Below are 19,225 nucleotides of genomic sequence, written 5' to 3'. Positions count from 1 at the left end.
TGCGTACCTCAGTCTCATCCGGTCTTACAGGAGCTAATTCAGGAGGCTCATCGCTCTCGATTTACGATCCACTGAGGTGGGACTCGCATGTATCGAGATTTGAGGCGTTCCTATTGGTGGAACGGTGTGAAGAAAGACATCACGGAATTTGTAGCTAGATGTCTTGTCTGTCAGCAGGTGAAGGCTGAGCACCAGAGACATGCCGGATTACTTCAGCAGATTCCTATTCCTGAGTGGAAATGGGAACATATTACTATGGACTTTGTGGTGGGTTTGCCGAGGACACGACGAGACCATGACGCGATTTGGGTAATCGTTGATCGATTAACCAAATCCGCGCACTTCTTAGCGATCCGGAGGACTGATCCCCTGGATCGATTGGCAGATATGTATTGCCGGGAGATCATCAGATTACATGGTGTCCCTTTGACTATTATTTCGAATAGAGACCCTCGGTTTACGTCTCGTTTCTGGCAGAGTCTACAGTAGGCCTTGGGCACGCAGCTCCGATTTAGTACAGCTTTTCATCCGCAGACAGATGGACAGTCAAAGCAGACCATTCAGACTTTAGAGGACCTGCTGAGGTCGTGTGTTATGGATTTCGAAGGCAATTGGGAGGACTACTTTCCATTGGTAGAGTTCGCCTACAACAACAGCTTTCATTCGGCTATCCAGATTCCACCGTTTGAGGCGTTGTACGGTAGGCCTTGTCGGACACCCACCCTCTGGGACGAGGTTGGGGAGGCCCAGCTGTTGGGACCTTATAGAGCTCAGCAGGAGGCAGAGTTCGTCCGTATCATCAGACGGAGGATGTCAGAGGCGCAGGACCCGCCAGAAGAGTTATGCTGATCAGAGATGCAGACGTTTGGAGTTCTCTACAGGCGACCATGTATTTCTACGAGTTTCACCCACGAAAGGGGTGAAGAGATTTGGCCTCAGAGGTAAGCTAGCTCCGCGATACATTGGCCCTTTCCAGATTCTGGAGAGGATTGGAGCGGTAGCTTACTGGCTAGCACTACCACCGTCCCTGGCAGGCGTCATGATGTATTCCACGTATCTATGCTGAGGAGATACGTACCTGACCCGATGCATGTGCTGACAGATGTCTCAGTTCCAGTTCAGCCTGACGTCACTTATGAGGAGGTTCCGGTATGGATTTTGGACCGGAAGGAGCGTCAGTTGCGAAACAAGACTATCCGGATGGTTAAAGTCGGATGGCAGCATCATTCGGATGAGGAGCCTACTTATGAGCTCGAGGATACAATCCGAGCTCGATACCCCCACCTTTTTACTTGAGGTATGTGATTTAATTTACCGTTCAATATTTATACTCTTTATCTGTTATTAGTACTTGCTGATGGTAGATAACGAAATTTGGGGACCAAATTTTTATTCGTGGGGGAGAATGTAAAATACTGAAAAATAGAGGACAATAATAAGGGGAATTTTCTGGAATTTTTGGGGGATTTTTCGGGAATTTTTCGGAACTCGTATGGATGAGTTTACGGGGATAAAAGTGAGTTCCGAAAAGGCCTGTTTAGGCTACCCAATTAAACGAGGAAAAATCTTAGTTATTTATTTCCTTTTCCTAAATCCTTTCTCTTATTTCTTTTTCTCCCCCGATACTATGCCGTTTCCCCTTTCCCCCGCGCGCCACGCCTTCTCCTCCGTGCCCTAACCAGCGCCGCTCAGCGGTTCCTCCTCCCCGAGTATACAACCCCTCGGCCATTTCATCTCCTTCCCTTTCATTCATTTGCGAAGCTTCTGCCCTAGATTTGCCGCCGCACGGAGCAGCGCCGAGACCCCCTTCTCTTCCTCCTCGCCAAGCGACGGCGATTTCTTCCTCTCTGTCGAGGCTGTGTCGCTGCTGTCCACTGCGGAATCACACCCAACGGCGCTGACACCTAAGGTGCTGTGCCCTAGCGCCGACCGCCGTCCCTTTGTGCCCTCGCATCTCCGCCGACACCGCCTCCCGATTCCTCTCCCCTCCTCTGGTCCGACGAGACATCGCTGGCCCCTCTTCTGTGCTGGTGCTCTAGCAAGCCGTCGGCGTCGCCCGGAGCAGTGCCGCTCCTCACTGTGTCGTCTCTCCGCTGTGGGCACCCGAACCCTCTTTCCAGTGGTGCGCTAGCCATCTCCACACGATCGCCTGATTTCCTTTGTCTCTGCGTGCCATTGCCGATCCATCGCTTGTGTTCCCATGCCCTAGGCTCCGTCTCCTCTTCAGAGTAAGCTTGTTCAGGTGAGGTGTAACGCCCCAAATTTCCCCAAATAGAGTCCTAAAAGTAATTTAAAAATTCTATATAAAAATTCTAGAGATTTTTAGAAATTTTTAGAGTATTTTTATGCAATTTTTGGAGGTCGTTTGGTATTTTTACTAAACGAATGATGTTTTGAAAAAAAAATATTCAAGCTGAGGTTCGAACCAGCAACCTCTGACTCGGTCAAAACGCAACTAACCAACTGTGATGGATCGAAAGCACTAGAGGGGGGGGGGTGAATAGCGCTCGTGGCTATTTTAGCGATTTAAAACACAGCGGAAAGTAAAATCAAACACACAGAGACGCAGGTGTTTTACTTCGTTCGGAGCCTATCTCGACTCCTACTCAAAGGCCCGCGGTCCTTGACCGCTTTCGGTGGGTAACAACTATATAGCGCAAATCTTTACAAGTGAATAAGTACAAGTAAGTGCAGTAAAAGAAACTATACCAACGAAAAAGAGAATAGAGAACTTTGGATTGATTCGTTGGAGTAGCAGAGCGTTGTTGAGGCGTTTAGCAGCAGCACACGGAAGAGCAGAGTTTTCTGTTCGAAGTTGATTATCTGAGCTGCACCTCAAGGCCTCCTTTTATAGCTCTGCAAGGTCTGATCCAGATCCCCAAGTCTCGGGATCAGATTTGACCCGAAGCGGATCGGTCGACCGATCCTCATGTTCGGTCAACCGATCAGATGATCTCCACCGCATCTGATCCGTTGATCTGTCACTCTACTTCGATCTGGTCAAACTTTATCCCTACATTCGGTCGACTGATCCCAAGGTTCGGTCGACTGATCAGTCTCCTCTGACCCGCACTCCTCGGCTTGATCCAGTCAACACCTATCCCAGGTTCGGTCGACCGATCCCGAGGTCCGGTCGACCGATCCCTGGTCGAGCCTGGTCTAACTTCTGGAGATCTGATCTGGTAGCTTGGAGGTTCGGTCGACCGATCCCAAGGTTCGGTCGACCGATCCTGGTCAGTTCTAACCCGGCATAAAACTGTTAGTTACCTGCAAAACAGAGTTAGAACACAAAAAGATAACACGATAAATAAAATTGTCAATCATCGGACTGACCGGGTCTGACTTCAAGTTTCCGACCGGAAACCCTAGGTCGACCCGACGCCTACTGTTCCCTCTACGGGGAATGCGTCCTCACCTACTCCACTCAGGAGATTTTACCTTTTGCCAGTGCGATCCTCCAGATCGACTGGACTTTTGCTCAGTGTCCGATGCTTCCGGTGTTCATGCTGGATGTCCGGTCCTCGACCCATCCATTCTTCTACCCGGTTCGCGACACCAGGATATTAACCTAGGGTTACCACCCCCTAGGATTTTTGCCCGAAGCGCCGACCCGCCAAGACTTCCCGCATAGGGTTACCGCCCCCTATGACCTAGGGTTACCGACCCCTAGGGTTTTCACCTTGCCTAACCGCAGCTAGGACTTTCCCGAAACACTCAGTCATACACATTAGATAACAATTAAACTTAACTTTGAATCCCTTTACCATTATCAAAACTAAGGTTCGATCATCGGATGCTTCTCGCACCAACAATCTCCCCCTTTTTGATTATGGCAACTGAAATTCAAAATTAAGTAAAAATGCAATAAAGGTAAATAAAATCTAAGCACATTGAAGCTCCCCTTAACGGAAGCTCCCCCTTAATGGAAGTTCCCCCTTAAGCTGATTTCTTTTAGTTTTGAATTTTTGATACCTTTTCGTTTTCTTTGAATTTCCTTATCTTTGAATTTCCTTATACTCTCCCCCTTTGCCATATATCAAAACAAAGAGGGAAGAAAGAAAAAAAATGAGTACTGAATCAAATACTTACCTTTTCATTAAAGTCTAAGTGTTTCTTTTAAAATATTTAACAAAATTTCTTCTAAATTCTAAGTATAAGAAATGATTTAGTTTATTTTGAAATAATTTTCAACGAATTTTTCAAATAATTTATGAAATAAATTTTGAAAGGATTTTTCAAAGTAATTTTGAAATTAATTTTCAATGGATTTTTTAAAACTAATTTTGACATTAATTTTCAAAGATTTTTAAAAGTAATTTTGAAATTAATTTTTCAAAGATTTTTAAAAGTAATTTTGAAATTAATTTTTCAAAGATTTTTAAAAGTAATTTTGAAATTAATTTTTCAAAGATTTTTAAAATGATTTCAAATACCTTTTAAAGTAATTTTGAAATTAATTTTTCAAAGATTTTTAAAAGTAATTTTGAAATTAATTTTTCAAAGATTTTTAAAATGATTTCAAATAATTTTTAAAGTAATTTTGAAATTATTTTTTCAAATATTTTTAAAATGATTTCAAATACTTTTTAAAGTAAATTTGAAATTAATTTTTTCAAAGATTTTTAAAAGTAATTTTGAAATTAATTTTTCAAATATTTTTAAAATGATTTCAAATAATTTTTAAAGTAATTTCGAAATTAATTTTTCAAAGATTTTTAAAAGTAATTTTGAAATTAATTTTTCAAAGATTTTTAAAATGATTTCAAATATTTTTTAAAGTAATTTTGAAATTAATTTTTCAAAGATTTTTAAAATGATTTAAAGATATTTAAAAGTAATTTTGAAATTAATTTTTCAAAGATTTTTAAAATGAATTCAAATACTTTTTAAAGTAATTTTGAAATTAATTTTTCAAAGATTTTTAAAATGATTTCAAATAATTTTTAAAGATAATTTTGAAATTAATTTTTCAAAGATTTTTAAAATGATTTCAAATACTTTTTAAAGTAATTTTGAAATTAATTTTTCAAATAATTTTAAAAGTAATTTTGAAATTAATTTTTCAAAGATTTTTAAAATTATTTCAAATAATTTTTAAAGTAATTTTGAAATTAATTTTTCAAAGATTTTTAAAATGATTTCAAATACTTTTTAAAGTAATTTTGAAATTAATTTTTCAAAGATTTTTAAAAGTAATTTTGAAATTAATTTTTCAAAGATTTTTAAAATGATTTCAAATACTTTTTAAAGTAATTTTGAAATTAATTTTTCAAAGATTTTTAAAAGTAATTTTGAAATTAATTTTTCAAAGATTTTTAAAAGTAATTTTGAAATTAATTTTTCAAAGATTTTGAAAAGTAATTTAGTAATTTTGAAATTAATTTTTCAAAGATTTTTAAAATGATTTCAAATAATTTTTAAAGTAATTTTGAAATTAATTTTCGAAAGATTTTTAAAATGATTTCAAATACTTTTTAAAGTAATTTTGAAATTAATTTTTCAAAGATTTTTAAACTGATTTCAAATAATTTAAGTTAATTAAGTCGTTTTATTTGATTAAATTGAATTTGTTTAAGACTAAGTTCAACCTAGATCCATCTCACCCGATTCTAAGTTATCAAACAGGTAATCTTACATATTTTTGTGAGATGATTATCTTTGATTTAAATAGTTTCTAAGGATTAACTTACATTTGAGTTAAAAATAGGTTTTCCAATTAGTCAATTAAATAAGTATTTCAAAGATTGATTCCCAGGTCAGGGCGAGGCTCTAGGCCTTCTTGGGTATGGGATCATCCACCCCTTCCTAGATAGAATCGCTCAAAGAAATATATATTTAATTTTCTTTTTGAAACTCCTAGATTTAACTAGCAAGTGTAACTTATGCCTGGATCCTTAAGCTATCCTAGTCTAAGCATATATATTTCAAGGAAAATAAGTAAACAAGCATTTTATCTATTTATTGAGATAGTTTTTCTATTTGCTCCCCCTGGATCATAGCCTCGATATGGTCTATCAAGGAAATGGATCTGATCCTTGGGGACCCAATAGTTACCAGGTTCAACCTGATTAACCAAGTTTGACTTGGGGACCCATGCTTGAATTATGTTTCTATTATTTCTATTTACTAACGACAAGTATGATTTAAATTTTGTTTTGGTCTTAAATCCAAGTCCGGATTTGTTGTAAACAGCTCATTATTTTCCAAAAATCAGATCCAAATTCTTGGAACCCATAGTGAACCGTTCCAACGTGTCCTTGAGTTCCTTAATTTGAGTTTTCAAATTGGAATTTTCTTCCTCAAGTTGTTGGACTTGAGTTGAACTTCCAATTTGAACTGACTCAGTTAAAAAACTCGAGTCAATCGCTCCCTTAAGGGCTGTTACCTCCTTTTGGAGCGACTTAACCCGGACGTTAGATTTAGCCAACTTTTTAAGCAAGTACGGAATTGAATTCTCAGCGTCATCTAAGTTAATACTAGACATTAAAGCACTTACAGTGGGGTTCGGTCCTTCAGTAACGGATGCGGATCCGTGGCTTCGCTCGGGCTAAGTTTCCGACTCGCTTTCGGTTTCGGACTCGAATTCTGACTCGGTTTCGTCAATATTTACTTGTATTGGCAACGCGAGGAAGCTTGTCGGTTCTTCTACGTCGGAATCGGATTCATCTGATGATTCGGACCAGGTTGCCTTTAATATCTTCCTTCTTTTCTTCTTGTTTGGACAGTCTGGCTTGTAGTGCCCCTTTTGGTTATAGCCGTAACAGGTGACTTCGGACTTGTCCTTCGTATTTGTTTGATTCGCCTTTTTCGACTTGCATATTCTCCATACGAGGTTTATCAGTTCGGAAACAAATTCGTCATCGTCCTTTGCATCTAATTCATCTTTGGATTTGGGCTTAGTTTTATGCTTTGACATTGGTTCATGTGTTCTGCTGGTACCTGCAACCAAAGCAACACCTTTCTCGACCGGGCGTGCATTAGTCTGTTCATGTAATTCTAATTCCGAGAAGAGTTCATCTAACTTAATAGTAGATAAATCCTTAGAAACCTTGTAGGCATCTACCATGGATGCCCACAAGGTGTTCCTCGGAAAGGCGTTTAAAGAATACCTTATGATGTCCCGGTTATCTACCTTTTGTCCAATTGCATGAAAACCGTTGAGCAGATCTTGAATTCGGGCATGGAGTTGGGCAGCTATCTCACCTTCCTGCAGTTTGATATTAAATAATTTATTAAAGATTAAATCTCTTTTACTTACTTTGGTGTCGGACGTCCCTTCGTGAAGTTCAATGAGCTTCTCCCACAGCTCCTTGGCACTGTTGAAGGGGCCGACGCGGTTGAGTTCTTCTTTTGATAGACCACACTGGAGGGTGCAAGTCGCCTTGGCATTAGCTTCCACCTTCTTAATCAGAGATGCGTCCCAGTCCTCGTATGGTAGTGGTTTGCCGGCGCTATCAGTTGGTAGTTGAAGTCCGGTTTTGACAATCATCCAGACTTCAAAATGAGTCTGGAGATATGCCTCCATCCGACCCTTCCAGTATCCGAAGTCGTCTCCGGTGAATAGTGGGGGGCGGGCTGTACTGTAGCCTTCTTGAAGGGTCATTTAAGATCAACTATAACAAAATAAACAACAAGAAAATCCCAGGACTAGGTCCTGGATTAGTAGTGCGGGAAGAAGAAAATGGAACACGAACTCGGGTGGTGTTTCACCAACCTCAAGCAGAAACCGATTCGAGAAAAAAAATTAAAATGTAGCTATAAAGCTAAATTCTAATTGACTCCGAAAAATCTGACAATACCACGAAAAATTATTTTGAATGGTGGTTGCACCGATTCAAAATGACCCCGCTCTGATACCAATTGATGGATCGAAAGCGCTAGAGGGGGGGTGAATAGCGCTCGTGCCTATTTTAGCGATTTAAAACACAGAGTAGAAACGCAGGGGAAAGTAAAATCAAACACACAGAGACGTAGGTGTTTTACTTTGTTCGGAGCCTATCTCGACTCCTACTCGAAGGCCTGCGGTCCTTGACCACTTTCGGTGGGCAACAACTATATTGCGCAAATCTTTACAAGTGAATAAGTACAAGTAAGTGCAGTAAAAGAAACTATACCAACGAAAAAGAGAATAGAGAACTTTGGATTGATTCGTTGGAGTAGCAGAGCGTTGTTGAGGCGTTTAGTAGCAGCACACGGAAGAGTAGAGTTTTCTGTTCGAAGTTGATTATCTGAGCTGCACCTCGAGGCCTCCTTTTATAGATCTGCAAGGTCTGATCCAGATCCCCAAGTCTCGGGATCAGATTTGACCCGAAGCGGATCGGTCGACCGATCCTCATGTTCGGTCGACCAATCAGATGATCTCCACTGCATCTGATTCGTCGATCCGTCACTCCGCTTCGATCTGGTCAAACTTTATCCCTGTGTTTGGTCGACCGATCCCAAGGTTCGGTCGACCGATGAGTCTCCTCTGACCCGCACTCCTCGGCTTGATCCAGTCGACACCTATCCCAGGTTCGGTCGACCGATCCCGAGGTCCGGTCGACCGATCCCTGGTCGAGCCTGGTCCAACTTCTGGAGATCTGATCTGGTAGCTTGGAGGTTCGGTCGACCGATCCCAAGGTTCAGTCGACCGATCCTGGTCAGTTCTAACCCTGCATAAAACTGTTGGTTACCTGCAAAACAGAGTTAGAACACAAAAAGATAACACGATAAATAAAATTGTCAGTCATCGGACTGACCGGGTCTGATATCAAGTTTCCGACCGGAAACCCTAGGTTGACCCGACGCCTACTGTTCCCTCTACGGGGAATGCGTCCTCACCTACTCCACTCAGGAGATTTTACCTTTTGCCAGTGCGATCCTCCAGATCAACTGGACTTTTGCTCAGCGTCCGATGCTTCCGGTCTTCATGCTGAATGTCCGGTCCTCGACCCATCCAGTCTTCTACCCGGTTCACGACACCCGGATTTTAACCTAGGGTTACCACCCCTTAGGATTTTTGCCCGAAGCGCCGACCCGCCAAGACTTCCAGCATAGGATTACCACCCGCTATGACCTAGGGTTACCGCCCCCTAGGGTTTTCACCTTGCCTAACCGCAGCTAGGACTTTCCTGAAACACTCAGTCATACACATTAGATAACAATTAAACTTAACTTTGAATCCCTTTGCCATTATCAAAACTAAGGTTCGATCGTCGGATGCTTCCCGCACTAACAAACTGTTCTGCAGGTGTTTTGTGATCGAATATGGAACGAGATATATATAAGTTATAATTGAAACCCTAGTTATAAGAAAAGAGAACTTAGGTTTTCTTTTCTTGTTTTCCCGAATCTCTTCCCTCTCCCCTTCTCTTGAGTTCGACGGCGCCTCTTCTTCTCGGGCGGAAATACAAAGGAAGCTAGGGCATGATTCCGGCGTGTTAGAGTGTATACTAAAAGCCTAGCTTTTGGTATAAACATTTATCTAGAAATAAGAATCACATTGGTCAAATGTCTACATTTATGATAAATGTAGTTGTTCAATTAATTTATATTGTAGATAACATGGTGTGTGGTGTCACACATAGAGGCTCATGTTATCAGTACCTTATAAATTATAAACAGTAACTCACGACCATAATGGAAAGGAACAAACCATTGGGAGGTCGTAGTGTAATTAGGTATTAGTTTATCTTAACTATATAATTACACTAGTACACTTAGAGTGTATTGAGTAGGATCATTAGAGGTCGTTTCTTTTATACTGACTTTATAAAGAAACAAAGACCTCAGTTATTATGGAAGTGTGTGCTCTTAATCCTAAAATAATAACAAGCACATATATTTGATATTTATTTCTTTAATTTATCAATGGGTGAGATTTAGTTCGATGAATCAATAAGCCCGATAAGTTGGGAAATGATATCACTTATAGTGTGTATTGTTGATTATAGAAGGAAACTGTGTCCTAGTGATCTAGGTTGAGAATGTCCTCAAGAGGAGCTCATAAGGATTGTCATGTTAAACCCTGCAGGTGGACTTAGTTCGACATGACGATAAGGTTGAGTGGTACTACTCTTGGACTAAGATATTAATTAAATGAGTTGTCAGTAACTCGCTTAATTAGTGGACATTTGACATCTTAAACACAGGGAGACTAACACACTCATAATAAGAAGGAGCCCAAAATATAATTTGGGATTGGTGCGGTAGTTCAATAATAGTTCTTTAGTGGAATGAATTATTATTGATGGAATTAAGTTGTGTGTTCGGGGCGAACACGGGAAGCTTAATTTCATCGGGAGACCAAAACCAATTCCTCCTCTCGGTCCCTATCGTAGCCTCTTGTATATAGAGATTTATACCCACCACATACCCACCTTCTTACCCAACCAATAGGGGCCGGCCAAGCTAAGCTTGAAGCTCAAGCTTAAGGCCGGCCAAGCCTAAAGGTTGGCCTTAAGGTGGTCGGCCAATAGCTTGGAGCCCAAGTTTAGGTGGCCGGCCACATCATATTAAAAAGAATATTTTATTAAAATTATTTCTTATGTGGATATCATAGTTTTAAAAGAGAGTTTAAAAATTAAATCTTTCCTTTTAAAGCTTTCTACAAAAGATTAAGAAAAGATTTGAAATCTTTCCTTATTTGTAGATTGAAAGGAGATTTTATTTTTAAGAAAAACTTTCCTTTTTAACCATGATAATAATTTAAAAGAGAAGTTTAAAAATTAAATATTCTCTTTTATTAGTTTCTACAAAAGATTAAGAAAAGATTTGATATCTTTCCTTATTTGTAGATTGAAAAGAGATTTTAATTTTTAGAGATAACTTTCCTTTTGGAAATTATCCACATGTTTAGAAGAAGAATTTTAATTTATAAAATTTCCTTTTTATTAACCAATCATGAAGGGATAAAAATTATTGGAGAAATTTTTATAAATTTCTAGAAACAAATTAAATTAGGAAGTTTTAATTCTTGTGTGAATTAAATTTTCCTTGTTTTGGGGAATTAGAAGTGGCCGGCCATTATTATTAAAAGAAGAAAATTGTTTTTTAATTAAAATAATTTTTCTTTTTATGACAAAAGAATTAAGGAATTTTTTATTAAAATTTCCTTATTTGTCAAGACCAAGGATTATAAAAGAGGGGGTAGAGGTGCCTTCACGGGTGATCAACTCTATTATTCTTCTCTTCTCTTTTCCTCCTTGGTGGCCGCTAACTTCTTCCTCTTCTCTCCTTTTTCTGGGCGGCGGCATACTCTCCTGACGCTCTTGCTGGTAGCCGGTTCTAGCTAGGAGAAGAAGGAGAGAAAGGTGGTTTTGTTTCTTGCATCCCTTGGAGCTTGGTGGTGGTGGCCGGACCTCTACTTCTCTTGGAGAATTGTGGTGGCCGAAACTTGCAAGGAAGAAGAAGGTGCTTGGTGGTTCTCATCTCGGAAGATCGTTGCCCACACAACGTCCGAGGTTAGAAGAGGAATACGGTAGAAGATCAAGAGGTCTTTTTAGAAGGTATAACTAGTAATTTTTCCTTTCCGCATCATGCTAGTTATTTATGGAAATAATACCAAATACAAGAGGCTTACGATTCTAGTATTTCGAATATGTTCTTCCAAGTTGTGTTCTTTTATTTTTCTTTTCCTTGTGATTTGATTGTTCTTTTTGGTTGACCTAAAGTTATTTTAGGAAATTAAATATTAGCTTTCCATAAAAGGTTTTGTCTAGTCGGTGGTGGTTGTTCCCATATCCAAGAAGGCCATGTGCCTCGCCACGTCAGTACTGGGAAGCAATTATGGAAATTAATATTTAATGGAATTAATAACTTAGGTGATTTGGATCAAACGTGTTAAGTTCCGCAGGAGATCCAAGTCTAAACCTTAAAGAACAAATAGATTAAGTTTTGGATCAAACGTGTTAAGTTCCGCAGGCGATCCAAAATTTAATTTAAAAGAACACATGGTAGCTAGGAAAAGGTTCAGACCTTTGTACAAAATTTTTGTACAGTGGAACCTCTAGGTTTTCCGAGTAGCAACCAACAATTGGTATCAGAGCTAGGGTATTGCCTCTGTGTATTTGGTATTAGTTTAATTATGCACATGTCATACATAATTTAGGCAGATTAATAGTAGGATGTGCTAACTTTGTGGATGCAGGATCCAACTATTATGGTTTATAGTTATTATGTGTGTGATTGGACCCTTGGACATGTCAAGGGCATTTTATTGTGTGTACATGATTGTATTATAAAATACAGCAGGAGCTGTATTTAGTTTTATTAGGATTTTATTTTTTGATCTAGATACATGTACATTCCTTCGAGGAATATAGGATCGAAAAATGTAAAATTCTATTTATGTCGCGGATCGAGTCTTGCAAGGCGTGGAACCTTTTAAAGACCAGAGGCGCAGCGGAACAAGGAGCAAGATGGATGCAACAACTAGACCCGGTGGCAGTGGCCAAAGATGGCAGCAGCTAGGGTTGGTGACACACGGAGGACAGCAATAGATAAAAGCCATAATAGTTGAAAATTAGTTTTTCTATTTATTGCTTTTTATGCTGTGTTGTGTGTGCTTGTTAGTATGCATATTTAGTAGGCTAGCATAGTTAAAATTCCTCATTTATAAATAACTAAGTGGGAGAGGGATTTTTAAGTAAATCCCATGGTCTCCATTACTGGTTTGTAAGTGATGCAAATAAGCTTGCGCGTTGGCTCTGAGTGCCTCCTCCATAACGGATGAGCTTGTTTGTGGATCACTAGAACAGACTTCCATTTTTGGATGACTATAGGAAGTTAATTAAGAGCGTGTGATCTTCCCCAACGGAAGGGGCATAATCTTATTAATGGACTTAGTGTCAAGTAATGGTATACACTTAGACACATTTAATAGTATCCTCCCCAACGGAGTCACTACTATCACTTGTGTGACCAAAAGGAAATCAACTATTGATTTGTCATAAAACTAGATTGGCAATATAATAAAATTAATAAACCCCTCTTACAAATGTTTGAATTTGTATACGTCCACACTAACGTGGCATACAAGATTCATGGTGTTTGAGGTAATTTTATTTGTCAAAAAGTTATATTGACAAGATAGTCAATGGGTAAAACCCTCCTCTTACAAATGATGAATTTGTATACGTCCACACTAACGTGGCATGCAAAATTCACGGTATTTGAGGTGTTGGTAAATTTAAATAATATTGTTTGAGGAATCAATGTTATTTTAAATTCAAAGAGTTTTGACCAAATATTTGATCAAAGACAGATCAACTATTAATTTTATTCGTTATAAAGTAAAGTTGACGAGATAATAAAATTAATGAATAAAATCTCCTCTTCGATTTTGTATACACAAAATTCATGGAGATTTTAAGGAGTTGATCTTGACCAAATATTTTTGAGATTCTTAGGATGTTTGTCAATCCCTAGTAGTCATACTATAGAAAAGACTTAGTAGTCCCAATTGTAATGATTGGAAATAGGACTTGGACATTAAGGTAGACTGTCTTCTTAGAACTAAGAACAATTTAGGTGTATTTAATTCATTAGTTGAAACATGCCTAGTGGTGTTATCTACCAGAACCTGGAGTGTAGATACAAGATGTCATTAATCATGTCTACAATTCATTGCAGGGTTCCAGGAAACCCGACAACTAAATGAAAGGTAAATCACCGTCCACATGGGCACTACTGTAAAAGTGGTAGCTGTTGCAGTGGGAGATGTTTATCCTTTGATAAAAATATAATATGGATTTTAAGTAATTGTCTTTACGTACCAAGTTTAGAAAGAACCTGATTTCAATTTCTAAACTATTATAGATATTGTGTCTATTTTGATAACAAAGTTGTTATCAAGAAAAATAAGGAAGTTATCTATTCTGGAATGATGGTTGACAATTTATAATCCAATAACTCTCACGATGCAACAAATGGTAATTAGTAACACATCTTCTAATTTTAAGAGAAAGCAACCTTCGGAAATGAACCAATTATATCTTTGGCACCTAAAGCTAGGTTATACTTAAGTAGGATTCATTGGTAGCTGATGAACTTTTGGGTTCATTGGTAGTGGAAATCTTTCCAACCTGCGAGTCTTACTTGGAAGGAAAATAACCAAGAAGCTTTTAAGTCCAAGGGGTATGGAGTCAAAGATATGTTGAAATCGGTTCATTCTGATTTGTGTGATCCTATGACTATCCAGACAAGAGGTAGTATTGAATATTTCGTCTATTTTATAGACAACTATTCAAGATACAAATAAATTTACTTAATGTACCGCAAGACTAAGTACTTTGATTAGTTCAAAGAGTACAAGGCTGATGCGGAGAAATGTTAAAGTAAATGTCACTATGGTAAGATCGTAGTGGCAAGTACCTCTTGGGAGAATTTAGGAGTCACTTATCAAAAGTAGGGATTCAATCCCAACTAACTGCACCTGGTACACCCCAACAGAATGGTGTAGTAGAAAGAAGGTAAAGGACTCTTATGAAATAATTAGATAGATGATGAGTTATTCAGAAAATTACCAAATTTGTTTTAAGGATAAACTCTGAAAATGAAAGTGAACATAGTACCTTCCAAGTTAGAACTCTCTACTCATATAGAATTGCTGAATAGGTGAAAACCTATTTTGAAGCATATTCGGATTCTGGTAATCCAGCACATATGTTAAAGAGAGACAATGATAAGTTGGATAGGAGTTCACTTGTTTGTAAGTTATCCTAGATAAACAAAAGTAGGTTTATAGTCTTAAAAATCAGAAGGTCATTGTTAGCATCAATGACTGATTTTTTAGAAAAGGACTATATAATGAACCACGTGCTCATAAGTAAATTTGTTCTTAAGGAAATAATAAAGGACATGTCTAACCTAGTACCAACTGTACAAGATGAGATACCATAAGAAAACTGCAACACGTATCACAAATTGATACACAATTACAGAAAGTGTCTTGTTGTAGTGGGAGGGTTGTTATGCAACCTAAATAGGTTCATGTTTTGGGAGAGTTTTTGGACTCGATCCCTGGAGGACATGAACCTGATCTCCGGTCATATGATGAAGCACTCCAAGATAAAGATGCAGCATCTTGGCAAAGAGTAAGGAATAAAAGAATTAGAATATATGTATTCTAATAAAATCTGGAAGCTTGTAGAATCACCAAATGGTGTAAAAGCCGTTGGGTGTAAAAAGGTCTATAATAGGAAAAGAGGGATAGACATGAAGGTAGTAACTTTCAAAGCAAGGCTTGATGAAAAAGGAAACTTTTTCACTGGTAGTTATGCTTAAGTCTATCCGGATTCTTTTATCTATTTGGCAAGAGGATGTCAAGACAGCATTCCTTAATGGAAGTCTTGAAGAAAGCATCCATATAAAGCAACCAGAAGGGTTCATTGCAAAGGGCTAAGAGCATCTTGTGTGCAAGCTCAATCAGTCTATGGACTGAGGCAAAGCTTCAAGGTCTTGGAACATCCGGTTTATCAAAGTAATCCAGATCTATGGATTTAGTAACCGGATAAGTCTTGTGTATACAAAAGGTGTGATGGAAGCGTGGTGGTATTTCTTGTACTATACGTAGATAACATTTTTGGTAGTTGGAAACAATATCAAAATGTTGTCAGAAGTAAGGGTATGGTTGTCCAAACAATTCGATATAAAGGACTTGGGAGAATGTATATATTCTTGAGATCAAAGTAATAAGGGATCGCAAGAAAAAATATATTTTACTTATCCCAAGCTTGATACATCGGAAAAATCCTTGCTCATTTTAAGCATGCAAAACTCCTAGAAAGGTTTCTTACCTTTTAAACATGGAGTGTCTTTATCTAAAGAGATGTCTCCGATGACATCAAAGGAGATTGAGGACATGTAGACAGTTCTTTATGCTTCGACAGTTAGACAACCTAATGTATGCTATGCACAGATCAGAAATCTATTTTGCCAAGGGCATAGTTAGCAGATATCAAAGTAACCCTAGACAAGGACATTACACTGCAGTAAAGCATATATTAAAGTACCTTAGAGGAACTAAAGATTATATGCTAGCTTACAAGGCAATAAATTTGGTCCCTGTGGGTTGCATGAATTTTGACTTCCAATCAGATAGGGACAATAATAAGTCAACCTCGGGGTTTTGTGTTTACTTTAGGAGGTAAAGTCATAACTATGGAAGAGTGATAAGCATAGGTGTTTTTCTGGACTCCACCATAGAAGCTTAGTATATGGCAAGCCTCTGAGGAAACCATAAAAGCTGAATGACTTAATTACCTCAAGATAGACTTAGATATGATTTCTAGTTTGTCCAAAGATTATTACAATTTATTGTAATAATAATGGTGCAGTAACAAACTTGAAGAAACCATGAGTCTATAAGGCAAGTAAACACAATAGAGCGCAAGTACTACCCAATACGAGAAATCGTATAAACGAGGAGAAGTTGTTGCCGCCTAGAATGCATCAGATGATGACCTATAGATCTTTTCACTAAGGTCCTTAAGGCGAGAGCTTTTGATGGACATGTTGAAGGGTTGAGAATCAGATGTATGGCAGCAGATATGACAACTTAGTCTTTTAGTATAAGTGGGAGATTGTTAGAGTGTATACTAAAAGCCTAGCTTTTGGTATAAACATTTATCTAGAAATAAGAATCACATTGGTCAAATGTCTACATTTATGATAAATGTAGTTGTTCAATTAATTTATATTGTAGATAACATGGTGTGTGGTGTCACACACAGAGGCTCATGTTATCAGTACCTTATAAATTATAAACAGTAACTCACGACCATAATGGAAAGGAACAAACCATTGGAAGGTCGTAGTGTAATTAGGTATTAGTTTATCTTAACTATATAATTACACTAGTACACTTAGAGTGTATTGAGTAGGATCATTAGAGGTCGTTTCTTTTATACTGACTTTATAAAGAAACAAAGACCTCAGTTATTATGGAAGTGTGTGCTCTTAATCCTAAAATAATAACAAGCACATATATTTGATATTTATTTCTTTAATTTATCAATGGGTGAGATTTAGTTCGATGAATCAATAAGCCCGATAAGTTGGGAAATGATATCACTTATAGTGTGTATTGTTGATTATAGAAGGAAACTGTGTCCTAGTGATCTAGGTTGAGAATGTCCTCAAGAGGAGCTCATAAGGATTGTCATGTTAAACCCTGCAGGTGGACTTAGTTCGACATGACGATAAGGTTGAGTGGTACTACTCTTGGACTAAGATATTAATTAAATGAGTTGTCAATAACTCGCTTAATTAGTGGACATTTGACATCTTAAACACAGGGAGACTAACACACTCATAATAAGAAGGAGCCCAAAATGTAATTTGGGATTGGTGCGGTAGTTCAATAATAGTTCTTTAGTGGAATGAATTATTATTGATGGAATTAAGTTGTGTGTTCGGGGCGAACACGGGAAGCTTAATTTTATCGGGAGACCAAAACCAATTCCTCCTCTCGGTCCCTATCGTAGCTTCTTGTATATAGAGATTTATACCCACCACATACCCACCTTCTTACCCAACCAATAGGGGCCGGCCAAGCTAAGCTTGAAGCTCAAGCTTAGGGCCGGCCAAGCCTAAAGGTTGGCCTTAAGGTGGTCGGCCAATAGCTTGGAGCCCAAGTTTAGGTGGCCGGCCACATCATATTAAAAAGAATATTTTATTAAAATTATTTCTTATGTGGATATCATAGTTTTAAAAGAGAGTTTAAAAATTAAATCTTTCCTTTTAAAGCTTTCTACAAAAGATTAAGAAAAGATTTGAAATCTTTCCTTATTTGTAGATTGAAAGGAGATTTTATTTTTAAGAAAAACTTTCCTTTTTGACCATGATAATAATTTAAAAGAGAAGTTTAAAAATTAAATATTCTCTTTTATTAGTTTCTACAAAAGATTAAGAAAAGATTTGATATCTTTCCTTATTTGTAGATTGAAAAGAGATTTTAATTTTTAGAGATAACTTTCCTTTTGGAAATTATCCACATGTTTAGAAGAAGAATTTTAATTTATAAAATTTCCTTTTTATTAACCAATCATGAAGGGATAAAAATTATTGGAGAAATTTTTATAAATTTCTAGAAACAAATTAAATTAGGAAGTTTTAATTCTTGTGTGAATTAAATTTTCCTTGTTTTGGGGAATTAGAAGTGGCCGACCATTATTATTAAAAGAAGAAAATTATTTTTTAATTAAAATAATTTTTCTTTTTTATGACAAAAGAATTAAGGAATTTTTTATTAAAATATCCTTATTTGTCAAAACCAAGGATTATAAAAGAGGGGGTAGAGGTGCCTTCACGGGTGATCAACTCTATTATTCTTCTCCTCTCTTTTCCTCCTTGGTGGCCGGCCCTAGCTTCTTCCTCTTCTCTTCTTCTTATGGCCGGTGGCAACCTCTCTTGGAGCTCTTGATGGTGGCCGGTTCTAGCTAGGAGAAGAAGGAGAGAAAGGTGGTTTTGTTTCTTGCATCCCTTGGAGCTTAGTGGTGGTGGCCGGACTTCTACTTCTCTTGGAGAATTGTGGTGGCCGAAACTTGCAAGGAAGAAGAAGGTGCTTGGTGGTTCTCATCTCGGAAGATCGTTGCCCACACAACGTCCGAGGTTAGAAGAGGAATACGGTAGAAGATCAAGAGGTCTTTTTAGAAGGTATAACTAGTAATTTTTCCTTTCCGCATCATGCTAGTTATTTATGGAAATAATACCAAATACAAGAGGCTTACGATTCTAGTATTTCGAATATGTTTTTCGAAGTTGTGTTCTTTTATTTTTATTTTCCTTGTGATTTGATTGTTCTTTTTGGTTGACCTAAAGTTATTTTAGGAAATTAAATATTAGCTTTCCATAAAAGGTTTTGTCTAGTCGGTGGTGGTTGTTCCCATATCCAAGAAGGCCATGTGCCTCGCCACGTCAGTACTGGGAAGCAATTATGGAAATTAATATTTAATGGAATTAATAACTTAGGTGATTTGGATCAAACGTGTTAAGTTCCGCAGGAGATCCAAGTCTAAACCTTAAAGAACAAATAGATTAAGTTTTGGATCAAACGTGTTAAGTTCCGCAGGCGATCCAAAATTTAATTTAAAAGAGCACATGGTAGCTAGGAAAAGGTTCAGACCTTTGTACAAAATTTTTGTACAGTGGAACCTCTAGGTTTTCCGAGTAGCAACCAACACGGCGGTCGGCGGTCGGCGGGCGGCTAACTCCGGGGGGGGAGGGGTTCTTCACCATCGTGATC

This window comes from Zingiber officinale, chromosome 1B (assembly GCF_018446385.1).
Source record: "Zingiber officinale cultivar Zhangliang chromosome 1B, Zo_v1.1, whole genome shotgun sequence".
In the NCBI taxonomy this organism is placed as follows: domain Eukaryota; kingdom Viridiplantae; phylum Streptophyta; class Magnoliopsida; order Zingiberales; family Zingiberaceae; genus Zingiber; species Zingiber officinale.
Note: the sequence above shows the minus strand (reverse complement) of the source record.